This window comes from Brachypodium distachyon, chromosome 2 (genome assembly GCF_000005505.3).
Source record: "Brachypodium distachyon strain Bd21 chromosome 2, Brachypodium_distachyon_v3.0, whole genome shotgun sequence".
Taxonomy (NCBI): Eukaryota; Viridiplantae; Streptophyta; class Magnoliopsida; order Poales; family Poaceae; genus Brachypodium; species Brachypodium distachyon.
In genome coordinates, this window is record NC_016132.3 from 29,996,617 (window position 1) to 30,019,583 (window position 22,967).

At 53.7% G+C, this 22,967-nt stretch overlaps 1 long non-coding RNA gene across 1 annotated transcript; it reads right to left on the minus strand.

The window, feature by feature from the left end:
* Positions 1–732: 732 nt before the first annotated feature.
* On the minus strand, positions 733–16,500 carry LOC112271166. Its single transcript, XR_002964111.1, has 3 exons — positions 15,219–16,500; positions 13,468–13,596; positions 733–782 (listed from the first exon to the last, which is right to left on the minus strand). It is a non-coding gene; the product is annotated as an uncharacterized LOC112271166 (long non-coding RNA).
* Between the last annotated feature and the right edge of the window lie 6,467 nt (positions 16,501–22,967).

Below are 22,967 nucleotides of genomic sequence, written 5' to 3' on the forward strand. Positions count from 1 at the left end.
TAACTTAAAACACATCGATCTAACCTGATAATTGAGCAACCAATCTAGCTTAGGTCCGTGAGCCTCTAAGGTGAGTGGCCCAGCTCCGGTAAGAATACCTTGAAAACATAGGGCACAAATTAACACATAGTTCCACATAGAGTACAAATTAAAACACAGGGCACAGATTAACACATACCTTGAAAGCGTAGTGCCATACCCTCCTGCCAATCAGCTGGTGTCTGCAACGGTCCTATGGGATCACCCACCAATGGTAGTCCCAGCAGCATCGACACATCCTGGAGAGTAGGAGCCATCTCTTCCCAGCGAAAGTGAAATGTGTGTGTCTCGGGCCTCCATCTGTCCACTAAGCAGCTCAGTAGCGAGTGGTCAATTTGTAGCCGTGTAGAGTTGAAGCTTCGTCGCTCACCCTCTACCATTTCCGCACGAGTTGCCTCAACAAGTCGTGCGAAAGGTAAAAGGCCAGCCCACTTCAAACTGCATAAATAAAATGGACATGCAAGGATGAATAAATAAAATGGACATGCAAGGGATGAATAAATAAAATGTAAATGGAAGAGATGCTTGAATTAGATGTACATGCAAGGGATGAATAAATAAAATGGACATGCAAGGGATGATTGAATAAATAGCGCTGAATCCAGGCAGGGTGTATCATCCAATTTTCCTTATGAGTGCGCATGACAAGGGGCTCGACACTCTCAGGATGCGCCACCAATCGAGCAGCCCGATGCTTACTCTCAATCTCCGGAGATAGCAATGATACTCTCTCCATTTTGTACCTGCAACATTTATAAACATAGTTAGACATACAAATTAAAGTGAAGCATAGTTAAACCGAGAGTACATATTAAACCATAGTTGAACAAAGCGTACAAATTAACACACAGTTCCAGACAGAGTACAAATTAAAACTTAGGGCACAAATTAACACTTAGTTTCATAGAGTACAAATTAAAACTTAGTTTCACGTAGAGTACAAATTAAAACATAGAGCACAAATTAACACATAGTTTCACATATAGTACAAATTAAAGATGTCGTCGCTCGGTGCTCCGACACCGGGGGCGTGCAGCCACGTCCCCCTTTCAGGTTCGGTAGGGGCGTCCGGGGTGGAGACCAGATGATCGCCGGCACGGCCGACGAGGCCCTACTGGGCCGGCGAGGCAAAGTGCTAGAGGTACGCGCTAGTCCAAAAACAGACGTACGCACGATTTTTACCCAGGTTCGGGCCACCCGGAGGTGTAAAACCCTACGTCCTGCCTATCTGAGCTGGTATTGATTACGGATCAAATGTTTACAGGTTGCCGGGCAAGCTCCCGGGCTTTCTCTCAGTGGCTAGGCACTCCTTACCGCTCTCTGCTGGCTGCCTGCTGGAGCCACTAAACATCTATCGAGCGAGCTTCGTCCGAACCAATTAACTAACCAACTGACTAACCTGTCAACCTTCCTTTTTTCAGACCGTTGGCATGGGTCCTCCTTTTATACACAAGGGGATGCCACATGTGCCACGGTGCATGGGCTACAAGTGTCCAGCGGGGAGGCATGCGACTCTCCCTGGTGAGTTGGTGGCATGCATGGGTGCCACCTCCACTGCTAGGGGCCTAAGACCCTAGGGTAGGATTGGACAACCACTGTTCCTTCGACCCGACGGGTAACTACCCGTCGGTCGGCTCGTTTACTGAGCCGCGCACCTTACTCCTAGCCTTGGTGGGACCGCGCGTTCCGCGCCCGCCACGCGCCCGTGTGGCGCTGTCCAGCGGGCCCCACGACCCGAGACGGGGGCACGCGTCCGGGAGCCTCCAGTCCCCGCAAGTCAGCCCGGGAAGCACCCGGGCCTAGCGCGCCCGGGAACCTCCTCCCGGGAAGCAGCTTCCCGGGGGGTGCCTAATCGGGAATATTTCGGGAGGCCCCGCTAGCCCATTTCGGGGCTGGTAGCTTGCCGGGAAGCTCGTTGGCGCTCCCCGGGATGAGACCTTCCCGGGAACCCGGGGGAGGGGGCCACGCGTCGCGCAGCGGTGGTACCCCGGGTGCCACTGGTGCGACAAAAACATAGAGCACAAATTAACACATAGTTTCACATATAGTACAAATTAAAACATAGAGTACAAATTAACACATAGTTTCACATATGCATGATAAGCCTAGTTTCTTCCTCTCCCTCATCGTCCACGTCTCCCTCTTCCACGGGCAGTAGCTCCACCAGTACCGAAAGTTGGACAATAAGTGTCCCTATGGCCAAAATGGTTGCATAGAAAATATTGTCGTGACGGTCCTCCGGCTTCAGATTCATCCATATCATTTTGGATGCGCCTGGACGGGCGTCTGCCTGTGCCTGTCCGAAGTAGCCCGGGTCAGGGATGTACCGCCTTTCACCAGGGGTTACCTTGTTGAAATTGCCCATTGCACGAAACCCTAGCATCTCACCCGTCCATGTGCTAAGCACAGACTCTTTCAGATAATAGGGAGACACAAATGAGATTGCGTCCATCCCTAGCTGCCCGCAAGCAGCAAGTACATGTGAGCAAGGAAGGTGAAGCAACTTTGGTTTGTTGCAGGTGCACTCACACGTTGGCCACGCTTCATTTCCAATCTTCACCTCCTGTGTCCTCAATTCATTTCCAACGCCGAACTTGTCAGTTGCAAGCGCATCTCAAACCTGTGTTCTGGATTACCGATGGCGACGACAGTATGAGACCTAGCTTTTTCCATCTTCTCATCTATGTACTTCATAATCTTTTCACGGTACGGTGTATTTGGGTTGTTCATGATATGCATTTCAGCTCTCTGGCGTCTTTCTCTGAAATACTTCACCGTGCCATGGAAAATACCCTCGACGATGGCTGTAAGTGGTAAAGCCCTATTTCCCCTCAGGACAAAGTTGTATGTTTCTGCCAGGTTAGTAGTCATGACACCGTACCTAGCGCCATGTGTGTCGTGCAGCAAAGACCACCGCTCCAGAGGCTCGTGCTCTATCCACTGCTGAAAGTTTTTAATCTGCCTCCCAACCCTTCTCCTAGTGCCAGGTGGGTTAAACCCTGGCAAGTCACAAAGCCCAACAGGTTCTTCCTCAGATGGTCCTATTCCAACTGTTGTCTGTGCAGCCACTGCTGCTACATGTGCTGCTACCTCTGCGGTTCGTGCCGCTGTCCTCTCCCTAACATGTTTCTTCGTGAACTCATCAAGATAACCACGTATCCTAGTGTACTTCCATTGTTGGTTTTGTTTGCAGAATTTCTTGAATAGATTCATAAGTGACTTGTTCCTGAACTGCGAGAAGAAGTTGGCTCCCAAATGCCGCATGCACCAACGACTCTGCATGTCCTGCCATGGAGTCTGTTCATCAGGCCCAGGGTTTGTCAGTATCCTTATCGCACTGAGTATGCCTGCATGTCTGTCATGAAGGATGCACACATTCGGCTTATCATGCACAACTGCTCTCTTGAGCTGCCTGAAAAACCATAACCAACATTCAGTGTTCTCACCCTCCACGAAAGCAAATGCGAGCGGAACGATTTGATTGTTGCCGTCTTGACCAATGGCGGTCAAGATCTGCCCCCTGTATTTGCCAGTGCGAAAAGTGCCATCCTCTTCCGCATCTCGCATCCCTGCGCTCTTGCCAGCCTCCGACCTCGCCCCCCATGGCGCCCCCCACCACCAGGAAGGGGAAGGACGTCCAGTCTTCGAAGAAGCCTACAACCAGCAAGACCGAGGCGGCACTCAAAGCGGCCGCCGCCAAGGACCAGAAGAGGCGGGAGATGCGCACAAAAGTAGCCTTCTTCCACCCCGGCTACAACGGCGAGGCGCTGGGGAAGCTCCGGCACGCCGTCGCCTCCAACTTCAACGAGCACGGGGAGACGTGGATCTTCCGCTGCGAGGCGTTCGTGGGGGTGATGCCGTCGGTGGGGCTCTTCCGCCATTACTTTTACCCGCGCATCGACAACGCGAAGGCGATGTCGTCGGGGGTGGTTTTCCGTGCCCGTTACCAGATGAAGTTGAAGTTCATCGTCCGGTCGGGGAAAAAGATCGAAAAAGAGTGGCGGGGCGACTGGTGCTGGGTCCGAGTAGAGGACCCCAGGAGTTCATCCAGCCGGCGACGGAGCTTCCGGTGCCCCAGATCGGCTGGCAGGATAGGTACCACCGCGACGCCGTTCTCCTCCCCATCGTAGACAAGATCAAGGCGTTGCGGCTAGCGGGGCTTATAGATGTTGACGTGGCGCGCACCTTCGTCCATCGGCGCATAGCCCCGCTGCAGCTGCGTTCCCGGCCCGCGTGGATGTACACGGGCTCCGGGGACAGGACACGCCTCCAGGCGGATGGCATGGACTTGGAGTCCCTCAAGACGTGGGTGAAGGGGATCTCCGGCGAGGTCTTCCAGTCGACGGAGTTCCCGCCGGGGGTCTCCGCTCTCCATGCCGGCGTCAAGGCGCTCAGCGACATCGTCGGCGCCTTCCCGCCCTGCAACGAGTGGGGACTAATGGACGACACCCCCACCCGTGCCCCGCATGTTCCCCCGCAAGCTCCCCGCGGGAAGCAGGTGCTCGAGGAGAGCGGGGGCGGGTCCGAGCCCAGCTGGCCCTCCCTTCGGTTGCTGGACGACGAGGCGGGCCAGGTGGCTGCGTCCCCGGAAGTCGTCGCCGTGGAGGACGACGACGAGGAAAGCAGCGACAGCGCGCCCCTGATCCTGAGAAGGTCGAGAGCGTTCGCGGCGGCCGCAGCCACTTCCTCAACAGCGACGTCCGCCCCGGCAGCGGCCCCCAACCTGGCGGCGGCCCCCGCTCCTGTGGCGCCCGTTGGTGCTACGATGGCATCCGCGGCAACAGGGGCCGCGAGTGCCTCGGCGGCGGCCCCTGTCTTGGCGGCGGTCGCCAACTCCGTGGCGAGAACCGGCCCCGGGGTGCTCGCCGGTACCCCGGCAACGTCAGCACCCGTGGCGGCCACCGGCGCCCCGGCGACGGCCTTCGCTCCGGTAGCGGGGGCCTCCGCGAACTTAGCGCCCGGCGTCGCGGCGGCATCGCCATCGACGCCCGGAGCTCTCTGGGTCACGATGACGCCGCGGGCACCTACGGCGCCGCCCGCTCGGGGGGTCTTCCGGAGCTTCGCGCTCCGGCGCAACCCTCCGAAGTCCTCCTCGCCGGCGGGCGCTAGCAAAAGGGCGAGGAGTGATTCCCCGCCCGGCTCGCCAAGCAAGAGGACGCGCGCGGACGCTGGCGGCGCCACCGACCCGCTGCCTCGGGGGCCAGCGTCGGCGCAGGCGCACCCCTTGGCGACCCAGCCCAAGCGGAGACTGAGCCGGCACCAGGTATGTCTTCGTCGATTCTCTGCAACTGCAATTCCTGCTAGCCAAATTCACAAACATACCTTCTCTTTCTGCAGCGAGCGGCAGCTCGCCCACGGTAAGACCCTTGGACGCTCCCGCTGGCGCAGGCGAGGTAGTGGAGGCCGCACCGGCAAGCCCGACGCTCCCGCACAAGCCCGCTGGCGCACTCGGTCGTCAGGACCGCGGGGGCGGAGGTGGAGTCGGAAACGGCTCCCGTGTCCGCCCCCGCCGCGACGGACACAACGGCAGCAGTGGGGACCGCCGCCGCGGCGGCGGCACCTGGCGACGCGCCCGAAGCCGCGGACGTGGCCGGCTCGGGCTCACCCGTTGTCCAACAGGGGACGACCCCCGCCGGGAGCAGGGAGCCCTCTCCAACCCCGGTGCCCTGGAGCCTAGGCGCGGGGGAAGTTGTCTGGGAAGGACGGCAAGACCCCCGGGAGCAAATTGGCGACCCCGCGCCTAGCTCCACTTCGGCAGCTGGGGCTTCATCATCCTCGGGGGCTCTCCTCGGCACCGACCTCGGCACCCTCGCCTGGGGTCGCTTGGAATCCTCTTACCTGGATCCGAGCGTCTTCGAGCGGGGGCACCGGTTTCTGGACGCCGTCCGGGACCAGCAGTTCGCCTTCGTCACCTCCTATAACGAGGGGAGGGAGCGCCACACCGCCGCCAAGAATGAACTCGGTGAGGTGCGGGAGGCTGTCGAGAGAGAGCGGCACGAACTCTCCCGGCTGCGCGAGGAGGCGCGCCTCGCCGAAGAGGAGGCGCGGCTGGCCCGACAAGCCCTGGAGGCTGCCCGGGAGCCGTTAGTCCCGGAGACCGAGCTCCGTCGGCAATTGGAGGTCCAGCGCACGGAGTTCCAAGGAAGGCTCGGCGCAATGGCGGTAACCCTAGAAGCGTCCCAGAAGGAGCATGCCGAGGTGCTCGCGACGGCCCAGGCGCGGCTGGACGAGAAGAGCGAGCTGATCGCCCACTACCGCGGCGAAATCGAAGGCCTCCGCGTCCTGCTGAAGGTACAGGCCAAGGCTGCCGAGGACGCGGGGAGAGCGGCGACTCAGCACGAGGCCGAGCTCAACTCCGTCAAAGGCAAAGCAGCCGGGCTCGAGGACGAGTTGGCCGCCGTCCGGGAAGAGCTCACCAAGGCCGGCGAGGCCAACGCGACCCAAGCCTTAGAGCTTGCGAAGCTTGAGGGCTGCGTCAACAAGGCCAAGAAGGCCGCGCAAGACGCCCGACTCCATCACAGCACGCTGATCGGGCAGCGGCAGCTCGAGATGGAGAAGCTGGCGAAGATCGCCGAGTCGCTGCGCGACCTGCTGCCCAAGTTCGAGCTGCAGGCGACAGAGGTGGATGGCACGGATGTCACGACGCTGATCCCCTTCTTCTCCGACTTGTTGGGGAAGCTCGGGGCGCTCGACGTCTGGATCGCCAAGTACGGCGCCGACGAAGTCGCCAACTGCGCCCGGGAGGTTGCCGGGACAATCCTCCCGCGAATCCATCTCCGGGACCCGGAATTCCCCTTCGAGTCTCTGCTGGATCCTTGGTCCGACAGCGAGGACGAGCCCACGCACACCCAAGCAGTGCGCGAGTTCGTCGACGAGGTCGTCGAGCGGATGCAGATGAAGCCGGAGCCTGAACCCCCCGTCGACCCCCCGGCCGAAGACGGCGACAGCTAGTGGCTGAGGACGCGGTGATGGGCCGGAACGAGCGACGAGCGCCGGCACAAGGCACAAGGCACGGATGGCACGCACTACCATAGAGTCTTCGCGGCCGACCCTGCTCCTTGCAGAGGTGTCCTACGGAGGGGGGCAACAAGGGCACTGTGGCAATGCACCCCGTGGGTGCCGGACGCTGACGGGATGCACCATCACAGTGCCTCTGTGGCGACCCTCGCCCCGGAACCGCCCCTTTGAGGAAGCGCAGCAGGGGCGCAACGGCAGTGCACCTGTCGGCGCGGGATGCCGATGGCACGCACTACCACCGTGCTTGTGCGGCTCCCCTCGGGGTGGGCTCGATGGGGTGATGCGGCAGGGGCACGATGGCAGCGCACCCGCCGGCGCTAGGCGCCGACGAGAAGCACCACCTCCGCGCCTCCGTCGCGCCACCTGCTTTCACGGCCCCGTACCCGGCTTCACTCTGAGCAATTCCATGGTTGGGGCGCGCCTTTTATAGACACGTGAGGGAGGCTTGCCACCTCGCACGACGAATCCGCGCGGCACAGTGGCGCCTTTTCCCCGAACGCGACTATGCGGTGCAGGCTTGGGGAGGCCGAGCAGCTGCACGCCTAGTGATGCACGTTGCGGGAAGCCCGCCAACGGCATGTCCCGTGCCGGAACGATCCGGCAACGGGTTTTTGTTTCGGGGCCACGGCAGCCCCTTGCTCACAACCAAGTAGGGAAAGACACCTTTGTGCACTTAAAGTAGGAGGCAAGAGGGAAAACACGCGAATGAACAAGGCAAAAACAAAGCTCAGGGGTGAAACACTTATCTTTATTCACAATTAACTAGCGGTTTACACACGGGGGCTGCCCGGTTACACTAGTTCGAGAGGTATGCATCGGAGGCATCACCTGAGGGTCGGGCTCCGCCGCTTCACGGGTAGAACTTGCACAAGTGTTCAATATTCCAGCTTTTGGGCATCGGCAAGCCGTCTTCGGTTTCCAGGCGGACAGCCCCCGGCCTGGTCACCTACACTACCTGGAAGGGGCCCTCCCATTTCGGAGTCAACTTGTTCCCGGCCTTCGTTCCATGTATCCGGCGCAGGACAAGGTCTCCGTTCTCGAGCCCCCGGGGACGGACTAGTCTGTCGTGATAACTACGGAGTCCCTGCTGGTAGCGTGCGGCTCGCACAGCAGCCCGGCACCGAAGCTCTTCGATGAAGTTTAGATCGTCGACCCTTTGCTCGTGTTGGCTGGTGTCGCCGTACGCGCGTACTCGGGGAGATCCGTACTTAAGCTCGAGGGGCAGCACCGCTTCTGCCCCGTAGACAAGGGCGAAAGGACTTTCGCCCGTTGCCCGACTAGGTGTGGTCCAGATGGACCACAGCACAGGCTGGAGTTCTTCGCTCCAGTGCTTCCCATGGCCTTTGAGCTTGTCGAAGGTTCTCGTCTTGAGCCCCCGCAGAACCTCTGCGTTGCTCGCTCCGCCTGCCCGTTGCTCCTCGGGTGAGCGACGGACGCGAAGCGCAGCTTTAGTGCCCATGTCTTCGCAGTAGGCGTGAAACGCCGCGCTCGTGAATTGCATGCCGTTGTCGGTGATGATGCTGTTAGGAACACCAAACCGGCACACAATGCCCTTAAAGAACTTGATGGCCGCCTGGGCGGTCACCTTGCGCACTGGTTCCACCTCCACCCATTTGGAGAACTTGTCGACGGCCACAAACAAGTATTCGTAACCGCCAACCGCCCTTGGTAGCTTGCCGACGATGTCCAGTCCCCAGACCGCGAACGGTCATGAGGACGGGATGACATGCAGGGCCTGGGCTGGTTGGTTGCTCTTCTTTGAGTGGAACTGGCACGCTTCGCACGTCCTCACCAGCTGCTCTGGGTCGACCAGGGCCGTGGGCCAGTAGAAGCCATGCCGAAAAACTTTGCCGGCCAAAGCCCGGGAGGCCACATGGTGTGAACATGTGCCTCGATGTATGTTTTCCAACAGCGCACACCCTTCTTCCTGTGACACGCAGATAAGTTTGACACCATTTGCACGCCTGCGGTAGATGCTGCCGTTTATCACAGTGTACATCTTGGCTTGCCGCGCTATGCGCTCCGCGGCGACGTCATCCTTCGGGAGAGCCTCCCCTTTCAAATAGCGGGAGATCTCTTCCGCCCAGTGAGGAATTTCTCTGCTAACGCATGCTGCCATATCAGCGGCATGGACCCCTGCTGCCGCAGGGGTTCCCTCGGTTGTCGGAGGGGAGTCCCCGGTAGCCGGCTGGGGGGTGACTGAAGGAGCCAGTTGCTTCTGACAGAACACCCCCGCCGGAGGCTTCCGGCGCTCTGCTGCCATCTTGGCCAGCTCGTCAGCAGCGAAGTTGTCCTTCCGCTTGACGTGTTCGAAGCGCAAACCCTTGAACTTCCGTTCCAGCTTGCGGACCTCTTCTACGTACGGCGCCATTTGAGGGCAATCGTAGTCCTTGTTCACCTGGTTGATCACAAGCTGGGAATCACCACGAACAACCAGGCGCTTAATGTCGAGGGCGATTGCTGCCCGCAGCCCGGCAAGCAGGCCTTCGTACTCCGCCGTGTTGTTGGTGGAGTTACCAAAGTCGAGTTGGACGGCGAACCGCAGCTGGTCCCCTGTGGGTGATTCGATGACGATCCCAGCCCCCGCTCCCTGGAGACTGAATCACCGTCGAAGTAGAGGACCCAGTGGTCCTCGTCCAGCTTGCCGGGAAGGCCGGTCTCCGACTCACTTTCTTCTACGCCCGTGGACGTCCACTCCGCAATGAAGTCCGCCAGGGCCGTGCTCTTGATGCTTTTGGAGTTGGCGAAGTGGAGGTCAAACTCCGACAGCTCCATCCTCCATTCGGCCACCCTCCCGGTGGCTTCACGGTTGGTGAGGGTCCTCTCGAGGCAGAACCCGAACACCACCGTGACGCGGTGCGCCTAGAAGTAGTGGCGCAACTTGCGGGACGCAAGGAGAATCCCCAAAAGGAGCTTCTGTACTTGCGGGTATCTTGTCCGCGCGTCGCGCAACACCATACTGACGAAGTACACCGGTCGCTGCGCCAACCGCTTCCGCGGCGCCAACCGCTTCCGCGGCGCCGAGGTTGCCGGCTCTGGGGTGGTCCCTGGGTCCGAGGTGGTTGCCGGACGCTGCTCAGCCCCCTGCCCCGCAGCCCCAATCCCCGGGACGTCTTCCTCCCTCTCGGCAACCAGCACCGAGCTGACCACCTGGTCAGTCGCCGCTAAGTAGAGTAGCAACGGCTCGCCCAACCTGGGGGTGACGAGGATGGGCGGTGACCTCAAGTATCGCTTGAGTTCCTGGAGCGCCGCCTCGGCCTCGGCAATCCAGTCGACTGGACCCTTCTTCTTCATTACCCGGAAGAAAGGCAGGGCACGCTCGCCCAGCCTGGAGATGAAGCGTCCAAGCACGGCAACGCAGCCGTTGAGGCGCTGGGCATCTTTTACCTTGCGGGGGGCCTCCATCTTCTCGATGGCTTCTATTTTGGTCGGGTTGGCCTGTATCCCCCGGTGTGAAACCAAGAAACCCAGAAGTTTCTGCCGGGGTTCGCACGGGGGGCAACCGGTTTCCTGAACGGCTGCTTCCCGCCCTGGCCCCGGACGCCTCCGGGCGCGCAGGGTGCGAACCTCCACGGGTCGCCCGTGACGTGGTGTGCTCCGGGTGCCGCTGCCGTGGGGCATCCTCGGGTCGCGACTCAACCCGTTGGCTGGCCCGGGCGACGCCATGCGTGCTCGGCCGACTGCCCCCGACGCTGAGGGCAGCCGGTCCCCTCGGCCGATTGTCGGTCGACGGTCGGGGAGGCGGTGGAGGCAGCTGCGTTTGCTGCACCCTCGAGGGCTCAGGATTCTCCTGAGTTCCCGACTCGGGTCGCACGTCGTGCGACCGCTTGTGCGCCGCTGGGGCCTCACGCGGGTCTATCCACGAATCACCAGCCCGCTTGGGGGGCATGGTGACAAGGCTCGTCGATGAAGGAGAGTGAAGCCGATGCCGATGGGGACTCCTGCTGCCGGCGATCTCCGGCGCTGTCCACTCCCGCGCCCCCTACCTGGCGCGCTAGATGTCGTCGCTCGGTGCTCTGACACCGGGGGCGTGCGGCCACGTCCCCCTTTTAGGTTCGGTAGGGGCGTCTGGGGCAGAGACCCGGTGATCGCCGGGACGGCCGATGAGGCCCTACAGGGCCGGCGAGACGAAGTGGTAGGGGTACGCGCTAGTCCAAGAACAAATGCACACACGTTTTTTACCCAGGTTCGGGCCACCCGGAGGTGTAAAACCCTACGTCCTGCCTGTCTAAGCTGATATTGATTGCGGATCAAGCATTTACAAGCTCTTGCCGGGCCAGTTCCCGGGCTTCCTCTCAATGTATAAGTACTCCTTGCTATTCTCTGCTTGCTGTCTACTGGAACCAACTGATCAACTCACTATCCCCCCAACTGTCTGACCCGTCAACCCTCTAACCCCCTTGACCGTTGGCATGGGTCCTCCTTTTATACACAAGGAGGTGCCACATGTGCCACGGTGCATGGGCTACAAGTGTCCAACGGGGAGGCACGCAGCTCTCCCTGGTGAGCTGGTGGCATGCATGGGTGCCACCTCCGCTGCTAGGGGCCTAAGACCCTAGGGTAGGATTGGACAACAACCACTGTTCCTTGGATCGGACGGGTAACTACCCGTCGGTCGGCTCGTTTACTGAGCTGCGCGCCTTACTCCTTGCCTTGATGGGACCGCGCGTTCCGCGCCCGTCACGCCCGCGTGGCGCTGTCCAGTGGGCCCCACGACCCGAGGCGGGGGCACGCGTCCGGGAACCCCCAGTCCCCGCAAGTCGGCTCGGGAAGCACCCGGGCCCAGCGCGCCCGGGAACTTCCTCCCGGGAAGCAGCTTCCCGGGAGGTGCCTAAGCGGGAATATTCCCAAAAGCCCCGCTAGCCCCTTGCGGGCTGGTAGCTTGCCGGGAAGCTCGTTGGCGCTCCCCGGGATGAGACCTTCCCGGGAACCCGGGGGAGGGGGCCACGCGTCACGCAGCGGTGGTACCCCGGGTGTCACTGGTGCGACACCTTGCCATAAGAAATGTTGTACTTAAACCTTACCCTGACCTTATGCATGATGGCCTTCACTTCCATTGCTTTGCTCTCCACTATCTCCGTGTAAAGCAACCGAGCAAGAAGCGTCGACGAGAGGTTACGATGGTCTTGAGGGATACTGGGAATGACACATGTGTGCAACACCAAGTCACTCACAACCCAATCTGTGTCATACGTAGGAACATAGCCATGCATCCTCCCGGGACAATCTATTTGTTCGCACTCCATTGTAAGATATTTTTGTGAAGAGACTGTTGTTTTGAAAACCCTTTGCGTGGACATTGTCCAAGCAATTATCGCATCCTGCAGATGTTTCTTGTTCTGATGATATTGCCATGCAGAGTCGTGCCCATCGTTCACGGTCATAGCTGAAGAGAAGTGCTGATTCCATGATGCAGGAATCGGCACCTCCTCTTCGTCCGGCTCATGAGACTCATCGTCATAAGAACTACGACCATCTGTATCTTCATCCTCCATCTCGTTCTGCAAGTGACCATCTTCTTCGTCCGCATCTGCCTCGCCAGTGTACTCATCCTCTCCTACTGTCCTGAAGCTCTGGCCTGATTCATAACCACCACCTCCAGCATTCGACACAGAGTTTGCATTGGACAAGTCATAACTTGATTCACCCTCGCCTTCAGCTGGATTGGTCTCATGAGCGACAACCTGGATTAAGGCGACAGGTGTAGTTCCCCTTTTCTCGCAACTTTGTAACCAGCGCACCCACTTTGATGTCCGGTCTATCGGCCTCAAAACCCAAAAAACATTTGAACTTGACTTGGTCCACAATGATTGCACACGGACGGTGTATGTTTCAGGATTGACCGCTAAACATCCTACCAACCATTCCTGCAACTGACTAAACGTCCATGTTTGAGGGGCCGTTAGATCCAACTCCACATACTTAAACTGACTCAGATCAGCTTCGTGCTCGGTTGTTAAGACAGTACCGCAACCGTAGTAAAAAACAAACTTCACTACACCGGACATCTCTGATGCCTAAAAAAATGTTTAGACGCGTCAAATGCTAAGCAGTACGGCATATTAAAAATATTAATACGCGACAAATACTAAACATTACGGCATATTAGTGTCAAAAACTAAACAGTATGGCATAAATAAAATCTAGCCCATCAAAACATATTACTACTGGCCATACTATTTAAATGCGTAAAATACTAAGCAGTACGGCATCAAAAAAATCTAGTCTATCAAAACATTTTACTACCGGCCATAATACTTAGAGGCATCAAATACTAAGCAGTACGACATTAACCGTTGTCCAAAATAATGAGCATTACCAAATGCCAAAACATACTTCTATATATACATACACACGTATCCTCATAAACACATACGTTATAGGATAAATACGTGAGAGATTAGGATTTACCCTTGAAGCGTGTGAACCCGAACCTCGAGCAGCGTCACAGTCACCGGATAAGCACCACCACCACCTCCAAACTCCTCCAAACCACCACAATTGCTCCAACTTTGCACCACAAAATTAGCTCTACATGGCCTATGAAAACAGTAGATCGAGGTGTCTTTGAGTGCCAACTAGGTAGGGGATGCGATTTTGTGGGTTAAATGGGATCAAGATGCACTAATTTGGGCTAGAAAATGAGGGCATTTGAAGAGAAAAGGAAGAACAGAGAGAAGAACACAAGCAGGAAGAAGAAGGGGCTCGGGGGCGTCTGGCTGGGCTCGCGCACGGGATGGGAAGGGAGGAAGGGAAAGGAAAAAGAAAAAGAAAGAATCTGGCCCGCGGCCCACCTGGTACCTTTCGGCCACAGCGAGGCCGACTGGCCTGTCAGCCAAGGTGAGGCTGACTAGGCTCAGTCGGTCTGGGTCAAGCCGAGCGCCCTGTGGGGGCCCCGCGTGCTGAGGAAGCTGCCGCCAGTCGGCCTGGCCGAGGCCGACTGGGCCTAATCGGCTTGGGCCAGGCTGACTGGGCCCAATTGGCCTTGCCCAGGCCAAGGCCGCATTATTTTTGAATTTTTTTAAAAACGAGTATTATTTTCGAAAATGATTAAAAAAATCGTATTATTTAAAAAAAATTAGCGCCGTATACCACCTAATTAGACCAAAATAATTTAGAAAAGACATAATTCATACAGCTTTGTCTAATATTTTAACCTAAAACATAATTTAGAAAATACTTAATTGATGGACGTCGAGGGCCGTTGTCTGCTAGCTCCCGGCCTCGCTTGGTTTTTCTTTTTTTTTTGGAAATACAGATATATATAAAGGACAGAGGATAAAGGATTACAAGACTCTCGAGAGGAGAGCGTACGTAAGTGCAACTTTGCACACTCTGAATACAAGAACAACGAGTAGCAAACTAAAGACGAGGAAGACTACAACCGGAGTCTTATGACGGGTCAGATGAGAGAGATCTATTGCACAGCCACGGCGGAAGTCTCAAAAGACTCTTTTGTGCAAGCCCTCCATAATGCCAGCTATACCTGGGCATGGGTGGCCCGGCCCGGCCCGAAGCCCGACATCCCGGGCCAGGCTCGGGCCTCACTTTCCAGTCCCAAGCCCGGCCCGAAAGCCCGAAATGATTAAAAACAGGTATTTTTTTAGAAAAAATAGATAGAAAAATCATTTATTTATTCCAAAAATAATTATTTTAATGCTTAAATGGTCTATTTTCGGATTTCGGGCCAGGCTCGGGTTTCAGGTTTGACCGTCGGGCTTTTTATGAAGCTCGGCCTGGGGTTTGCCCAGGTATAGCGTCAGCGAGTCTCCGAATGTGCATGGGAGGTAGCAAGAGAATAAGATGTAGATCTCGAAGACGCATCACTGAGCTCAATTCGCTGAATCTGGGGATCAACAACGATGGCTCTCTCATCTGCCATCAGTGAATTGACCCGCACAAGCAAGAATTACCATCTTTAGCAAGATCATCATCTTCTCTCATCTCCGGTATGCAAAAGAAACACTTTGAACTAACGCATTTAATCCCATTAGCGTCGAGCTTCAGAATGTAAATAGCAAAGGAACACGGCCCAACAATATTTCCATGGAAGAAAGATCTAAGAACCATTAAGCCTTTAAAGTTCCACATGCAGCTACCGAAATGAATCCAAGCATCATGAGAGCAAAGGTAAAAATTGCACATGATGTCAAGGTTCGGACCTGAGTTTTTCCATGCGAAGCTTACGGCAACAAGATGGCAACGCAGATTCTGAAACTTGGACAAAGGACAGCAACCATCAAATTTGAAGCCTCCAAACTTCCACTTCTCCAATAGGCTTTGGAATCCAAAGCCAACAATCCTGCTACTGGCCGCTGAGGAGGATGGAAGGCGTCCTGCGAGAAAGCCCACCAGGAGCAAGGGATCGACACAAGTGCCAAATCCACATTTCAGCCGGCCTCTTGTCACACCCACAAACAGATCCAAGCAGTTGATGCCGCGAAGATCTGGCATGAAGGAGCAGAACGAGGGCGAGGGAGCTTGCTGGGTCGTCTTCAACGCCTCCATATCTGACACAGGATGAGACACAACGGAGAAACCGCCGCATCTACTATGAATTTTACTTGTCCAGTAACAAGAAAGAGGAAACAAACAGATCGTCGGAGAATTAGGAGGCAAATTGTTGGCACTATTGGAGCTTCAACTAAATCTAGGTCGATCAAACACAAGGGTTAATATTCAATCTAAAAGAAAGCAACAATCTAGCAGTAAACAATATTTTTTGTGATTTTCTTTAATCAAGCAATACCGGACAGAAATTACTATTAGGCACAAAAATTAATCACAAGCAAACATGTAAGAAAGGGATAGAAGCAAGTTGTTTGGGAAAGGGAAAGAATTGGCTACAAACACATACACATAAAAACACAGTTTATTGGGCTAAAACAAGAACAACGCTAGTATGAAATTATTACAAGCTATGATGCAATAGCTCACACAAATCCAGCACAAGTCAATAATTAGATAAGATTAGCAGATAAGAAGACAGGGACAGAGTGAAATTCGTAGCACATCCATGTGAGAATTACATCAAACACTTGGCGGTAGGAAACAAGTTCAACATCTCTCAATTTCAGTTCACACAAACAGAAAGCAATAGGGATAAAAGAGATAATTGGATGGGGATTAACCCACGGTGAAGGTGCAGCAGGAGTTGGAGAAGGGGAAGAAGCTGCAGGTGGTCATCGAGCTCGTCGGAGGCTGCTGGTTCTTCAGTTGCTGCAGATCGTGCGTGGAGAAGTTGTAGACGTTGTTGACGACGAAGGGCACAGCCTGCTGTCCGGTGGAGTGCAGGAAGGGCAGCAGCAGGTTCGGTGGCACGCCGCCATGCTGGCCTGGCCGCGGCGGCGGCCGGAGGTGGAGCAGCAGGGAGGTAGGGGAAGAAGTGCCAGGCTAGATTTGATACGGGAGAGCACCTAGGGATTTAACCCACACTGCAGATTTGCATTCCGGCCCTTCTCCTTTTCTTTCTCCGCACAAGTTGGTCATTTTCTTCTTAACTTCAGCCCTTGATGCCTAATATGCAAGAAATAAAGGACAGAATGTGAATTTGTCATTTGGTAAAAAATTGTCCTAATAGCATTCAGTTTTGAGGGAAAAAATAGATTTAAATGATGACAAAAGGTCAATTAAGTGAGCAAAAATCATGCAAATGTGACCTTGATCAAGGGCTGACCGGGGCAAGTCGCCGCACCTCTCGCTGGAATCTCTCGCTGCAGGCAGCGAAGAATTGTAGGGAGGAAAGGGGGCCTAGATCCGCTCGGGACGAAGGAGAAGGACGAGAAAACACAAGGAACCTACATCTAAAAACAGACACACTTCCCTTCCCCTCCAACTCCGGCCGACGGCGCCGTCGGAGGAGAAAGGAAGGGGAGCGGCTGAACTAAACAACAACAGGCCAAGCACGAAGTCTCTGGAGAGCACTGGAGAAGGGGAGCAGTGGAACCGCCTCACTTGGACTCATGCTTGGACTTGGTGTCCAATATGAGGATGAACCTTTGGAGCTCCGCCTACGCACGCCACGCCACCATCTTCCTAGTTCCTAGTGTGCTGCTCATGCGCACGGCTCCCCGCACGCACTCCTCTTCCGCAAAACTCTAGACTAGCGGTGAAAGATCGAGTACGTCACAGAAGAGGGGGGGGGGGGGAGTGAATGTGACCAATTTTAAGTTTACTTCAAAAATGAAGACTGAAGACTGAAGACAGTCACAATACTTCGACTACAGAGATTTTACTTAGCAAATTTTAGAGTTGCAGCAGAATGAAGAAAGATGAACAAGTTAAGCAGTAGCAATGAAGACAAGAACATTAAGAACAGTTGTACTTCAACAGAGAGTATAAGATTGAGGAACGATATCACCAGAACATGAAGACACAGGGATTTGTTTTCCGAAGTTCAGATTGTCGGCACAATCCTAGGTCTCTGTTGAGAGGGCTGAGTCACACAAGACTCGCGGACACACAAGTCCACCCAATCCTCTTGATCTAAGACCTAAGTCTCGCCTAGTTACTCGTGGTAGATCTTGAGGTGATCTTCAAACCTTCACAGACTGGTTGATGGCGAATTACAAGCTTCGATTGCTCTTCAACACCGACTCCTAGCCGTCTAGGTGATGCCAATCACCAAGAGTAACAAGTTTCAAGTGTTTGGCTAGAGAGGGGATCCCATTCTTCACGCTTAGTTCATCTCTAAGGGTTTTCTCAGGTGTACTTCAAAACATCTCCTTGGGGATCACCACCGAAACCATTCGGGGTGGGTCGTCTTATATGGCCTTGGCCACCGCCGATCTAGCCGTTGTGACCCGTTGGATAAAGTGATCCCTGAGACTCTAGCTCACACTTTATCTCTTTGTCTCACAACGGTTAGATTACGTGGTCAAAACATAAAGCGACAAAGTTTTTCAAACACATTTGAAATCAGAGTGAAGACTTCACGCAGAAGTTTCTGTGAAGCCTGAAAGGCTTCATTCTTCACTCCGACGAAAAACACTCACATATAAAATGGTTTTCGCCTAAGCTGAACATGAAGAATGGGTTTCACCTAAACCAGCTCCACACTTCAAACCCCCCCTTAATAGTACGGCATTCCAATACTCAAGTGAAGAAAAAGCTACGGAAAGACCTATGAAGAAAACTACGCTTCACATTCTTCTCCGTTCTTCACTGAGTTCTTCATACTTCAAGCCAATACCTGTACTTCAATTTTTGGAGGTCGTTGATGCTGGCTAAATCAACTCTTCTGAGGAACTAAAACCTGAAACACTCCGTGTAATTCATTAGTTCCTCAACCTTTCGTCATTCATCAAAACCCATACAGGGGCATGGTTTCCCTTTCAATCTCCCCTTTTTGGTGTTGGATGCCAACACTGGTTAAAGCTTCAAAGATAGGAATAATAAGTGTGAAGGTTTTAGCTTCTGAGTTATATGAAGACTCCCCTTGAAGATATGCACTATTTAAGATTGCTTTTGAATGCAAGTGCAAAGAGCTTTAGGAGTGTGAGAAAATCTTCATATTCTTCAGAAGCAAGGGTGTGCATTGTGTACAAGGTTAGAGCAGCAATAAATAAAGTTCATACATGCTCATAAATTGAAGTAAACAGATGCAGCACCAATAGGTATTGAAGTAAACATGCATGCATCAGGAACGAAAATGCATGAAGATTAAATTTATTACATGCATTGTAGAATCCTCATGCAAGAGGAAATATTAGGTGTACTTCAACACAACCATGAGTTTTAAACCACGACAGATGGATAGGACTTCAAATTTTCAAACGATGAAGAACGAAGAACCAGATAAAAAGCAAACTCCCCTTGAGTCAAATAAACGCGAAACCCTTCCCCTGACTCCTTCTCCCCCTTCGGCATCAAGATGCCAAAAAGGTTGAAGACTCTACTGGCTTGGAGTGGCTTCGCTGTCTTCAGGCTTCAGGACGTCTGGGAAGTGCCTGGCAAGGAAATCTTGAAGCATGCCACTGGTCTTGTCTTCGCAGGAAATCAGTTTCTTGATGAGCACCTCTTGATTCTTCAAAAGAGCTGCCTGCTCCTCGAGCATGTCTTGCTGGTCATCGATCTTTCGGGAGAGCTTCACTACCAGGTTTTTCAAGGAACCATACGTGCTTGAGCTGGTCTCATATTGTGAGTCAGATGGACGAAGTGGTTGCTTCAGCTGCGGTTGCGACAGAACTGGCTGTGAGGACTCCTTGGATGGGCGATCAGACACTGAAGTAGGAGGAAGCAAAGACGGCTCTGGATCTTGAGGCTTCAGCGAGAAGTACTCGTGCTGATGTTCCAACTCAAAGCGGTTCTCAGACAATTGCAATATGATCTTCATGATCTGAGGAGCGTATGGCAATGCACGCACACGGTCGGCAGAGGCATGAGTGATAGTCTGAAGAATGTAATCTCCAAAATCCTTCTTCTCACCCTTGAAGACGGCAAGCAGCAGATTGCGGTGAAGATCGGCAATTTCACTAGAGCTGCCTTGCTTGGGAGAGAGAGTGAAACAGAGAATGTCATTGAGGATTTTTGCTTCAGGCTTCAACCCAGAAAGTCCTCCGAAGGCGCTTGAGAATCTTTCTTCATACAGAATGGCGATGTCTTCATCTAAGGCAACCTTTTCTTCATGTATCTTGGGCTGGCCATCGAACTCAGCTAGACCAAGAAACTCTTTGAAGTGCCGGGAGGTGCAATTGTGCCTGTCTCCATCAGTCATCCAGTAAATATTATAACCTTTGGAGTTGTCCTCAAACTTACAAACCTTCCTGCCAAATGTAGCATAGAACTGAAGAATGAGTTCATCATTCCAGTTCTGGCAGGCTTCAGCAAACTTCAGAAGATTCAGATCATTTAGCGCATTGGCAGCAGGCATGACACCACTCTGACGATTTTAAGCAAACCAATCATCATTTAAATACTTCATCTTAGCAAAGTGTGTCCTGGGCAGAAGAATCTGCGCATAGTAGTCTTGCTGCTCAAAGGACCAGAATCTTGGGTCTTCAGCTGATCTGTCCTCCTTGTAGTTCAGCCCATTGTTCAGCCTCAGAAGGCGAAGCTCCGTTCTTCAGGGCCTTGAAGTTTACTTTCTCACGGTTGGAGGAAACTAGCATGTGGGCTTTGGAGACAGTAACTCACGGTTGTCTTCAGACATTGCTTGAGATCTCACGAGCATCCGAGAGAGTCTCCTGTCCTCACGATCCTTTGCCACACCAGATCGCTTCTTCTTGGGCGAAGTCTTCAATAGATCTTCCGGCAGACGTTCAATCTCCATCAGATCATCGGACTCTTGCGCGGCTTCCTTTTCCTTTTCTTCTTCCTTCTTCTCTTCTTCCTCCTCATCACTTGAGGAGTTTGGGTCAGACGGTTCGGACGGTACGACATTCTTCACAATAGCTTTCTTCACATGAACTTGCGGCGTTGGCACGGGGGCATCTGCGTCTGTCTTTGCATCATTTACGTTGAGCTCATGGGTGGCTTCAGCTTCGAAGTCACATGTTCTTCCTTCTTTTGCAGAGGCATCCACAGAATCTGTCCGAGGCAATGAGCTGTTGGTGGGGTGTTCTTCAGCACGAGCGAGCTCTTCCTTGTTTTGCCCCAATACCTCATCTCCTTCTTCTTCCGGCTGAGCGGTTTGCTCAGACAGTACTGTTGGTGATGATGTAGCTTTTTCCTGTTCCTCAAGGAGTGAAGTAAGCTTGACATTTGATGTATCTGGCACAGGGGTGTCAATTGCTTGCTTCTTCCGAGGATCTGCCACAGAAGATGAAGTGGAGGGACTTCTTCCAGCAGGAACTTTGATTCTCAATCCAACTTCCTTGGAAGTCTTCTTCACTTTAGCAATCTCTGACGCCTTGCGAGTCATGGTAACTTTCTTCGGTACGACTGGAATATCCTGACTTTCTTCAGTATTCGATGGTGCTGCTGGGTCATTTCTGGCCTTGAGACCAATATCGCGACAGATCTCACGAGCGGCATCCCTCGTTTTCTCATATTCGGTCTTCTCTCGGTCAACTTCTTCATTACCACCTTGTTCTTTAGGTGATTTCTCCTTGGCGGCTTTCTTTCTGGCTTCGCTCTTGGCTTTGTCAGCCTTCATGCTCTTGGCTGCCTGCTTCATTTGTTCAGCAAGCAGAGCCTTCTTCTTCTTCTTCTCAAGCTCAGCCTGGGTCTTCAAAGCAATTTCTTTTTCTTTCTTCAGGGCGAAGAGGTCAGCCCTTTTCTTTTCTTCAGCTTCCTTCTTAGCTTTCTTCTTCTGCAATTCAACAGCCTTCTTTTCTTCTTTCCTCTTCAAGGCAGCTTCTGCTTTCTCTTTCTCAACACGTTCTTTCTCAGCTTTCTCAGCCTTTTCCTTCTCAGCACTTTTTTCTTCTTCTATTCTTCAAGCAACACGAATACTTCCGTTGAGCTCCCATTCTTCAGCCTGAGCCTTGGCAACAATAAGACCTTCAACATGACTCATGATGTGATTTGGGAGCGATCCTTCCTCAAAAGTAGCAAGAAGAACGGGGTCGATTTGTACGACTTGAGGAGGATAGGGAATTTCTCCAGAAGCCATAACGGCAGCATCCGCAGCATCCTTTGATGAAGAACCAGGTCCAACAGCAGAGGCTTTCTTGGCTTTCTTCAGGTCCTTCTTAAACTGCTTCTTTGAGTCTTCAGAGCACTTCCTCTTCTCTGGCATCTTAGCCTTGCCCTTGGATTCTTCACTGGGCTCTTGCGAGGAACTTGAGGAGGAAATGAGGAACCTCTGAGCCTAGAAGCTCTGGCAGGACCACGTAGCTCGACTGCAGGTTCAGACAAGAAAGCATCATTTGCTTCAGCATCTGAAGCCTTCTTGGACTCGGGCTTCTTGGAGATGTCAACATAATTGATGTCTCTGATGATCTTCAGAGCCTTCTTGATGAATTCCTCACGGTGAGTGTCGGAGCACGGGTCTCCGGCACAGGGGATGCCGAGCACCCCCTTTTTGGTTCGGTGGAGGGCAAGGCGATTTCTGCAGCGATCACCGACGTGACGAAAGACACGAAGTGTCGACGCGTGAGTTTACCCAGGTTCGGGCCAGAGGTGTAACACCCTACGTCCTACTCTGTATTGTATTCACGAGAATGTGTATGTTTACAGGTTGCCCCGAGGAGTTCCCGGGGGAACTACTTGCTCTCCTAAGAGAATTTTTCGTCAATAGGAGCAGTACTCCTTGCTACTACTAACCATGGGTCAGACTGGAACCCTTTGACCGGTGGCATTGGTTCTCCTTTTATAGACAAGAGAACACCACACGTGCCGATGCACGCAGCGCGACACGTTTCCTACACGCGTATCATTGCCACAGGAATTACATTACTGTTGAGCCACGTTGGGCGCCATGCAGCGCCCAGGCCACTGTACACGGTAGATAAAAATGGATTATAGGGTAGACGCTCTAGCCTTGCTGAGCAAGACTAGCTCTGCCGATGTGACTCCTATCGGTGCATTAAATGCACTGCGTCCGCTGTATCGTCCTGTCTTCACTGTTCTGCGGGCCCCACCTACATGCCCGAGCATGGGTTGTGATATGGACATGCTAACCATGGATACGACCTTTGGTACCCTCAATTCTATAATATTTGACAAGATTTATAATCAGGTGAATTCAAGTAGTAATTGTTTTCATTGTCATATTTATGAAGAGGCGGAGATACTACTATCTTGTCTCGTTTTATTACGTAGGCATCTTGTCGAGCTTTTCAAGTCCAAGGTCAAGATGAGATACGATGGAGGCGAACGGGAGGGCCAACAAGAATCAAGCATTCATACAGCTGAGAGGGAAGGATTTCAAGTGTACTTTCCAACAAATCAAACGGCACATGATTCGGAGCTTGCTAGAGAAAGATATCACGAATTAAAGTTGAATCCGATTCGGGTCCGAGCTGCTA